We start from the raw sequence: 10,885 nt of genomic DNA, 5'->3' as shown, positions 1-10,885 counted from the left end.
CAAGAAATCACATCTTCATTTCATATTTGATAATAAAATTGCTGTTTTTTTTTTAAATTGTCTCCTACCTTGTATTTTTATAGCGATCTACGATCTTGGTCTTAAAAGGAAAGATATAACAGCGCGCATCAATGAGAGAAGACCGATTTAAAGGATAGTGCATGTAATTTTAAACATCGGAGATAAAGTATTAGGTGTCAAACATAAATAGTTTGGATTTCCTGTTTTGTTAAAGGCATTGATTTTTTTATTTATCACTTCTTGAATTGATTGCTTTAATCAACCTGTAGTCATGCCCTTGATTTTCGATGTTCTTCTAGTAGTTCACAACACTTTAGACGTTATTGTGTCAAAGTACATGTACGTTCTTCAGTTACAGTATTTCTTCCACGATGACACCAAGGTGACAACCGAACAAATTTCTCAAACGTAGCGGATGGATTTATTATCAGAAAAAAAGACATCCTTTCTAAATATTTCTTTTTACAAATTTACAAATTTTTTGCAAATACGAGGAAGGGACTTATCATCGATACGTTAATCCATTTTTCGATGTTAAGATAATTGATCTGATTTAGTGAGATTTTAATGTTAGATTAATTTTGTAGTCAAGCTTAATTTCAGACAATATTCTTTAAATCTTGATCTAGTAAAGGGTAAAAAGCTTACATGGTTCTTTTTTCAAACATCATAAGGTAGAAGATTTCAATAATCTACTGTATTAAATGAAGAATATGTCTCCCGGTATATTAGAAGAGCACGTGACAGAAAAGGGTAATGTGGGGAGAAACTCATACCAGATTAGTACGCTACCTGTTGAAGAGTGCAAGCCGACGTTTAATTAATACCGCCCCGGTGGCCTAGTGGTTAGAGTGTACGTATCGGATGCGGGAGGTTGTGGGTTCGATCCCCGGCCGAGTCATACCAAAGACTTACAAAAGTGGTACTCACAAACGCCTCGCTAGGCGCTCAGCATTAAGAGGTTAGTGTTAGGACTGGTCGGCCTGGTGTCAGGATAATGTGACTGGGTGGGACATCATGCTTCATGTCTGCGGCATGATGCCCCAGTGCTAGACATCACTATAAACTGCCACATTGCAGACATCGTAGCGATATGACTGAAGAATTGTTAAAATTACGTTAAAAATCCAAATCACATCACAACACAACACGCCGACGTTTAATCTGCCCATGTGTGATGTTTTACCCCAACCCCTTGTATTATACATGTATTTATAAGTCTGTAAGTGGAGCCAGGTAAGCTTTGTTTTTCCAAGTACCTAAGTTGGCTAATCCTCTTACGTAACCCAGTCTTTGTTTGAGCTCTTGAGTGGAAATCTGGCGGGAATCTTTGTACATGGGAACACGTGACGTAGACAACTTCAAAGAGCCGGAAGCCGACAATGGTAAGCTGGACAGTACATGGGGACACACAGACTGACATTTTATGATTGACAGTTCGATCAAATGACCAGAGTCCGTCGCCATCCAATCGGGATGCGTTGTAGGTGGGACTTGATTCGAGAAACTGGCATAAGACTTGTACAAGCCTGAAATTCGTCAGTTGCTGTTTAAGAGTCGCAGTGACACACACTCCGTTAGCCATTCGTAAAAATTGGCGGAATTTAGGAAATTCATGAAATAGCTTCGATCAGGTAAGTTTGATGTTACGTTGATTCTGCTTGATACGACTGCTGTTAATTGAAGAGAATTTGTCGTATGTATACATTTTACTTGTATTGAAGTATGAATAGTTAATTATGACCTTAATATTTTGCATTTTTTCATGACTTTAGCTAGTACTTTTGTTTACGATTGATTACGATGTTGATTCGTTGCATCATTATTCATAATGTTACTATGTACACCTTATTTGTGAGGCGAAAATGTTCTCTTCTTTCGCTAGTAATATGTGTGCATATTATTTCGTGGATTATTACGTTTACGCCCTTTTGAAAGGACGATTTGTATTTGTGAAGAATTGTATTGCTCGCTAGCCGCTATAAGAATTAATATTGTAATTCTTTGCGTAGTTATATTTTGGTAGACAAGAAATTTGTTTACGTAATGATAGATTTTGCCATTGAGTAACGGATTGCCGGTTATCACCATTTGAATGTGAATATTGTGGATTTGGTACGCTTGTGTAGGAAATATATATAAATATATATAAATATATAGATAGTCATATTACTAATCGTAGTAATATTTTAGTACAATCATATTTGAAATATTTTGTATGTATATACTGATAGGGCTCAGTATGTAGATATTTGAATCCTTTGTGTGATTGTGTTATGGCGCCATTTTTGTAAGCGGCGGAAGTGTATGGGAATTTCGATGTGTGCGCATGCGCGACCCAAATGTCCCGCCTTAAACTGATGGTTCAGTTCAGTGACGTAGTGTGAGGGAAGATTTTTATAACCCTATGCTAATGCATTATACCTTTCAACAGGAAGCTTTCGGGGGACGAAAGAATTTCAGAGAATTTCGGGGGACGAGAGAAGTTCAGAGAATTTCGGGTGACGGTGAGAGATACCGAGTGAATTTCGGGTGACCTCAAGGGTTCCGGATATTAGAAGAGGAACCGGAAGTCAAGATAACGGCAAGGAACAAGGATTATAGAAGAGGAAGCGGAAGTGGAGATCACGAAAGGAGAGAAAGACAAGGGAACGAAAAGATTTAGATGAGTAGCACTCAAGAAGGGAAAAATCTCCTCACACTGTGAACTCAAATGATGATCAAAGGGATCATTGGGTGAAAGAGAGACATTGATTACTTTAAATTCTTTTAAATTTCATTTATTAAATTGTTATTGTTTAAATTTCATCTTTGTATTTCTTTTAATTTAACTGTCGGCATTGCTGACTGGGGGCTCGTAGCCATAAATATATTTAGTCAATAAATAATATAGTGTCCAGAATTAACCTTTTGAATAAGGACCAGGGGAACTTCTCATAATTCGTTAAAGTCTATAAGAAGAACCCCACCCCTAAACAACCACTACACCCCCACACCATGTACATCTTCTTTTGCACCTTACGAGAAGTCGAAGCGCTAGAAAAGTTGTGATATCGTTTATGTTGGCAGACTTCTTATTCCTGCAACATTAGGACATGGACACTGTTTACCTTATATTCGGACTTAGACCGATCCGGTGGACTAGTGGTTAGAGCATCGGCATCCGATGCGGGAGTTTGCGGGTACGATTAAACTGGTGGGCTGTTGACGGGCGAGCGAGTGTGTGCCATTCCAAAGCACCGACTAATTTCCTATTTTTTGATTTATTAAATTTATTGTAAAAAATAACATTGTTGACGTCAATTTATCTTGAACTCCCCCCTCCCCCATGTCAACAATTGTCAAACTTCTTCAAACCCCCTCCCCCCCCATTTTGTTGACATAATTAATGGACGTCCCCTTGTCTTAAATCCTTTGACACTTCCTTTGTATGTAACTGTAGTAAGGACCAGTGCGTGCCATCGCCACTAACAGTGGCCCACTTAACCTAGAATCTACAACGCATGAATTACTATCTACGAGTAAAATACAGTAGACAGGACGGCCTGCACCAACGTACCGTTCTATTATTGATCGAAATTCTGTTTGTTATTTTTGTACGTTTCAGGTTCAAAATATGCATTACGTTTTGATGCTACCCTCCGTACCCTCAAAATATACTGCACTTAGTCAGGAATAAGCGATGACTGTGCAGTAAGTGGTACATACCCTTTACATACGTATACTTAGTGTTTGTGCATACTTGGATCGGTATAATGTACCTTTATTAACATTTCAAGTACACTGGATTATCATCGTATAAAGCTGGATTAGCTCTTGATAGGGCTAAATAAACGAACTTTCGAAGTTTATCGACGCAAATCATGGAAGTCGGCTGGTTTATATCTCCACATTGCTATATTTTGTTTATAAAGTAGTCATGTTATAAAAGTTGTAACTGAAATAATAATTAGGCTTAAAAAAGATAATATTAAAGTGATTTTAAGTAATTTGCATTTACGGATGAAACGTGAAAGTTTTTCACGTTCTTTGAATTTTGTCCCAAAGTTGTATTTTATGAAATTATTTTAGGCACCATTATCAATACATTTACGTGGGAGGGATGTTGGTAGAGACAGAAAAAGAAACAATGGTGCTTCGAGTAATTTTTATTTTAACAAGAAAAACTCATTTCGTGCCTCTGACGTCCACAATTCAACATAGAGTCTGACACAAACCGTCTCTCCTCAAATTGTCGTTTTGTTGTAGCAGTTTGTTTCTTCAGAGTTGAGCTTGTTTTTCCCATTGTCGTTTTTGCGCCAAGTCTTCCGGTTGGAGGAGCTGCGAGTTTTTCACTTCCTGCCACAAATGGGCTTTCCATTTTCCTCAGCAAAAGGTAACGCTCACATCATGCAACTAAAACAGGCGAAAACAAAGTTATAATAATTAGTCCTAGAGGGCGCAAAATGTAGGACAAATATGGTCAACGTTACCTGGTTTGTATGTTGTTACTCAATTTCGATCAAAATAGTTAATTTGATTTATATTTTCAGTCCAGCTACCGTCTTTTCACCTGAAAAAGTATGATAACCTTGTAAAAACTCCTTGAGGAATCTGGCCCATAAGCATTGAATTTATGAACTACAAACTGGAAATCAGACATTATATATATATATATATATATATATATATATATATATATATATATATATATATATATATATATATATATATAGACACATATATATATATAACATTAATTTACTTCAGCTTTCACGATTTATTTAAAGTATCGATACCATCGATATGCGTTGTGATGATTTGCGCATTGTATCGCGAGTAATGTATGTCATCACGATCCACAGAGCAAACATTAATGCTTGCAATATGAGCAAGTCATATAATGTCAAGAAAATTATATTTAATTTCATATTGAAACTAAAGAAAATATGAAGCAATTCTCACGATTTCTGAACATATGCATTGGCTTGAAAATGGTATCCAAACTGGACATGTGGGAAAATTATGAATCATAAATGTGCCATGATCAGTTGTGGTCCATGCGAAGTGTTACCTGTGCATTACGATGAAAAGTGGCATCGTTCATGTGCACGTACCGGCACTCGAGTTCCCATTCACATAACTTAAATCTGCATTTCGCAAATCATTGCTAAATTGTGTGGCTTGATCAAAGAAACTTCGTTGGTTCAAGACTATTATATGCGTGAAATGATTACACATTGTTCAGCCGACTAAGCGATGTTGAAGGAAAACTAAAGTTCTGATTGTTTTTTCCCTAACGAAGATGGCCAATCAGACAGCACTGAACTAAGTTAAGACTGTTCCCATGAAACGTGTTTGATTCATATACACGCGATTTTAAAGCGCGTAGTTTTATTAAACTTTAAACACATAACATATTTCACGGTTTAATAATTGTATTTCTTTCAATTAATATACAAATCATATCTTTAAAATTGCTGGATGATAGTTTTAAAATTTTAATGTCAGTTGAGTCATAATACTTTGTTTTGTTTCTTTTTAATAAATTGTTTGTATATCTATATTCCCATATAAAAATGACAGTGTGTGTGTGTGTGTGTGTCTTCTGATAGATATTCCATGAAATGTTTCTTTTTATATTATTTTGGATGTTTTAATTATGTTCAACTTGATACATTTATATTTTCTTTAAAACAGTATTTCCTAACTAAAAGTTCGCAAACTAAAACTAAACTTACAAGTACATAGATACGATTTTGCTCTCATATTTTATTTATGTCTAAACGTATGCAAGAACAGATATATTTCTGCCTTTATTATAATTAATTTAAGTGTCGACATATAGCTTCTGCATGGTCCCAAATGTACAAGAAAAAAGGCCGTCATGGTAAGTAATTCAGTTTAATTGTTTGTCTGGAATATTTTACATCGCTTCATTGAAAATCGTTTGGTGATGCATGTAGCAATATGTATTGTACTGGGACTTTTTATATGGTATGTATAGTATTGAGACTTCTGTATCATGATATGTATACTATTGGGACTTCTGTATCATGATATGTATCCTATCGTGCCACCTGAGTCAATAAATCCTTTCCCCCACTATCAATTACGCCATTCAATGCAATCATAAAGGGAAGAATGTCTTCTAGCCTCGATATGAATATTTTAAAGTAAAATATACTTTTATGCAAAACGTTAACTTGCTTCATCGATCTAATCGAATGAATTTATTCAAGATACATTCTGGTGAATCCTTAATGTATAACCTGTTCTATATATATTTTCATATATATATATATATATATATATATATATATATATATATATATATATATATATATATATATATATATATATGAGAGAGAGAGAGAGAGAGAGAGAGAGAGAGAGTATCAATCTGAAGCCCATTCTTGAATATGAAACGAAAGCTAGTAAATGATATTGTCTTTTTGAAAAGGGGCATATGATAAAGGATATAAATTAGAATATGAATATTGCAGATTTGTGACTATCATTTTGTATAAGAAACATAAAGTTTAGCATTTACTTCAAGTCTTCATTGTTGTTACAAATTGTTATTCATAACAGATGGTCTGTTGAGTGATTGAACCTTTCAGGACGATAAAGCATTTTTTGTTTTCCTTCACTTGGATGTGTCACTACATGACAAAATTATAAAAAAATAATCATAGGAAGTATTTAAAAATCAGATATTAAAAAAAAATGCATCTTAAGACCATACTAGGAAAAGTTAACTCAAAGAACTTACCTTTAACAAAGGACGAAGAAAGGGCCTTGTTATAATGATTCTACACGTATATCTTGGGCGTGTCACCAAAGCAGGAGAGTTCATACATACAACTGTTTTTGTCAACGTTTACACGTGTTCTTTTATTTTGATTATGTTATACCCTCATTGCTGGCTCAATAGGAAATCCAGAAACGACCTTCATTTTATTGGAATGATTAACGGTTATTTGCATGTACCCGTATGAAGTTCACCACTATGAAAATATGAGCGTCATTAAGCTTTCGTTTAACATCAGATAGATCAGCCAATGTTCATCCCGAATAATACAAGAATGTAAGTTTGGTTTGCAGTTTTTTTTTTCTTTTTCTTTGATTAATAATGGCTTGCATATGCCGATGTACGTCTGACAATTTGTGAGTGTATACGTTTTCGTCACTACTTGCTTGTCAAGACTTGAAGTTTAATTGTTCTCAATCAAAGTGACGGGCTTGGGCAAGGGTATTAATTGACACACTTATGACTGGCTTGGGCAAGGGTATTAATTGACACACTTATGACGGGCTTGGGCAAGGGTATTAATTGACACACTTATGACGGGCTTGGGCAAGGGTATTAACTGACACACTTGTGATGGGCTTGGGCAAGGGTAATAATTTACACACTTGTGATGGGCTTGGGTAAGGGTATTAATTTACACACTTGTGATGGGCTTGGGCAAGGGTATTAATTTACACACTTATGGTTACCTGATAAAGCTCGCTTAATTTCATTAGATGAATATAAATAATGTTATGAAAAATATTTTTCTCATATCCTTCTTCTCATTTCTTGCTATGAGAAGAAATTACTCATCAGTTAAGAAATGTCATTGCCCATGGAGAGAGAGAGAGAGAGAGAGAGAGAGAGAGAGAGAGATATGATTGATTGATTGATTGATATTCTTTTATTCCTCCATTTTCTGAAGATTTTAAGATAAAGTATAGAAATGAAAAGAACTACACAGAATCACAAAAATAGTGGAGGTACGGTATGCTGTAACGACACAAGCCTCTTTGAATTTCCGACGAATGGACTCATTTTATTGAAATACTCAACATATAAAATTACATTTCAATATCAAGCTATAAAAACTTAAATTACATATGTAAGAGATACCTATAAAACTACGATATTCCTTCACTTATCAACATCATATATCGTATAATTTCTGCTTTTTAGAATATAATACAGATAATTATATATCGAATAAATTCACGATAGCTAAAGAATCTAAAATTCAGTATTTCAGAATAATACCGCAAGCATTTAATAGAAATATAATTTACTGAAATTAATCTAAAATGTCAACATATTAAACACTGTTATTTAAAGAGTATTTTATTTCTAGATTAATTATTAATAAGTATGAAGTTGGTAGCGAACGTCGTTTATTTTACTATTATTAATAATATAATTACAAGTAAATATAAGTTCTTCAAACAATTAAACTTGCCAATACATTATTTTAAAGAATAGTAAAGAAATATTAAAATAATCCTAAGTTGCAACGTACTGATGTTAGATTAACATCTTAACACTAAAAATCCTTATACTTTATTTAAAAAATTGTACATAGACGATAATCTTACCTGTAACGACACAAGCCTCTTTGAGATTCCGACGAATGGACTGATTCTCAAACAGATCGTCTGCTTTTGTACAGTTTTTAGGAAGTATCCAAATATGGACATACGTATGGTTCTTGAGCTTCGCCAGAATCTCAAAGCGAGGCTTCACAGTTTCTTACAGACTATGGTCTGGGTCTATGTACGCCATTAGACAGACAATTCTGCCACGTCAGATCAATTAGCCATTTAGAAAGAATCTTTGGAATTTGTTTAGTTTATCTATCTGCACAACGTACCGAGTGTTGATTTTTGATGAGTTATGATACAAGGGAAATGTAAAGAGAGTTTTGCCTTTTGCTCATAAGAGTGCAATCTTTATCAATTATTATATAATTGTAATACCGAAATAAATGGATTTAATGTCAATATATTTTAATAGAAAATTACTTTCAATATAATTTAATGACAAAAATTACTTCTAATACAATTTAGAGAAGTTTCAATCTTATTACTTTTACTAAAAAGTTCTGTCCTAATACATGTACTAATATGTACTGTGTGTTTTTCGGATGTTGGCTTGTATGTATGTATGTATGTATGTATGTATGTATTTATGCATGTGTGTATGTATGTATGTATGTATGTATGTATGTATGTATGTATGTATGTATGTATGTATGTATGTATGTATGTATGTATGTTGTATGTATGTATGTATGTATGTATGTATGTATGTATGTATCTATGTATCTATGTATGTATGCTGATTGGTTGGTTGGCATACAGGTATGTACATAGAGAGAGAGGTTCTCATTTCCAGTAGAGAGCCCAAGTGAAGAATCACACCGTTACCTGTTCTTGAACTATTGTTAACTCTCAAATCTGGTTTCGTTATAGATAGTATCCGTTCTTAAAATCTATAACTATACAATGTAGGTTTTAGTTCTGCTAATGGAGACTGCATTTTGGGTGAAAAGATTTTACCTATAAACGTGATCGATTGTCCTAACTATTATATTCACAGACTGACGATAACAGTCAAATCTTTATTTATTTTTGGACCGCGTTCTTGTAAATCTGATATTTCTTTGAAGAACTAATTGTTACATATTTAAACCAATTATTTAAATAATGGTAAACAAATTATGTAGCCATGGGAGTCAATGTTTACAAAAGGAATGTATTCTGAACTAGCTTATATGAATCCTAATATGTCAAATCTAAGAAATGAATATATCATCAAAAGTCCTATGGTTTCTTTTTGATTTTATTTTATACACCAAATTTGTGATGCTGAACAAATGTAGAAAAACAAAAAGAGCTATTCTGGTCACACGCGGGAAAGGTCACTTTATGAAGAACGCTCCGGTGGTCTAAGTGGTTAGATCGTCCGCCTTGGATGTGGGAGGTCGCGGGTTAGAACCCTGACCGAGCCATACCGAAGACTTATAAAAATAGTACTTGCCTGCTACGTCGCTTTGCGCACGTCAACAAGATGTTAGTTTTAGGACTGGACGGCCTGGTGTCAGGATAACGTGACTGGGTGGGACATCATGCTACATGTCTGCGGCATGATGCCCAAGTGCCAGTACTATAAACTGCCACACTGCAGACAAAGTAGCGATATGACTAAAAAATTGCTGAAGCTATGTTCAAAATCCAAATTACACACACACACACACACACACACACATGAAAATTCGTTTATTTTTGTCCATTTTATTTTATACACTAAATTTGTGATACTGAACTAAGGAAAACAGAAAAAGCTATACTTGTCGTACGCGGGAAAGGACTCTTTAAGAGGGAACGTGTGGGCACAAATCAGACTATTTAACGGCCAGACTAAATTGTTGAGAGCATTGATATGTAAACCTACTTTCCTGCTCTTCATTCTTATTTACGCAATCTTGGTCATTCAATGTCTATTTGATCTATTGTCTAGATTGATTCTCTTCGACACTGCACTTTTCTTGATAAGTTATTCATGTTTGAAGGAATCTTTTTATGCGAGTACGGTTACTTCCCGTTTATCGAGGAAGCTAATTCGAATTTCCGATTTCATCTTGCTTCCTATCAGGATGCACACTGTTCTTTTCAGGATCACTGCTTGTGGCATGGATATTTTGTTACAAAGCGAAGAGACCAAACAGTCCAAAAATAATATAAAATAATGTGTTGGTTGATGTGCGCTTTCTTGCGCTACAAGTAGTTGCATAGTTATTCACACGTAAGGGCCAGAACAAACGAAAATGGGAAAAACTAATCTATTATTAATTGCTGAAACATTAAAAGCTGAACGAATATTTAAAAATGTATGAAATGTTTATAGGTTGAAGATCAAGGCTCCTCTAAAAAAAAGACACAAAGAAAACTGTTTGTCGGATGACCTTTACAATTGTCGGTCCACTTTTATTAGCCTATCACACAGTGCATGGCATTTTGAGTTTGGGAATGTTATATAAATTATTTTTCTAAAATGTAATACTAAAATAGTTTTACCAAAGTATTTTCAGTCCTG

The 10,885-nt window shown here is 34.4% G+C and overlaps 1 long non-coding RNA gene across 1 annotated transcript; it reads right to left on the bottom strand.

Annotated features, from left to right (window-relative positions):
- Positions 1-4,156: 4,156 nt before the first annotated feature.
- LOC149785013 (uncharacterized) lies at positions 4,157-6,889 on the bottom strand. Its single transcript, XR_016413479.1, has 2 exons — positions 6,776-6,889; positions 4,157-4,416 (listed from the first exon to the last, which is right to left on the bottom strand). It is a non-coding gene; the product is annotated as an uncharacterized LOC149785013 (long non-coding RNA).
- Between the last annotated feature and the right edge of the window lie 3,996 nt (positions 6,890-10,885).

This window comes from Sinohyriopsis cumingii, chromosome 13 (assembly GCF_028554795.1).
Source record: "Sinohyriopsis cumingii isolate HCF-2022 chromosome 13, ASM2855479v2, whole genome shotgun sequence".
In the NCBI taxonomy this organism is placed as follows: Eukaryota; Metazoa; Mollusca; class Bivalvia; order Unionida; family Unionidae; genus Sinohyriopsis; species Sinohyriopsis cumingii.
This window is presented reverse-complemented; position numbering and strand designations above follow the sequence as displayed.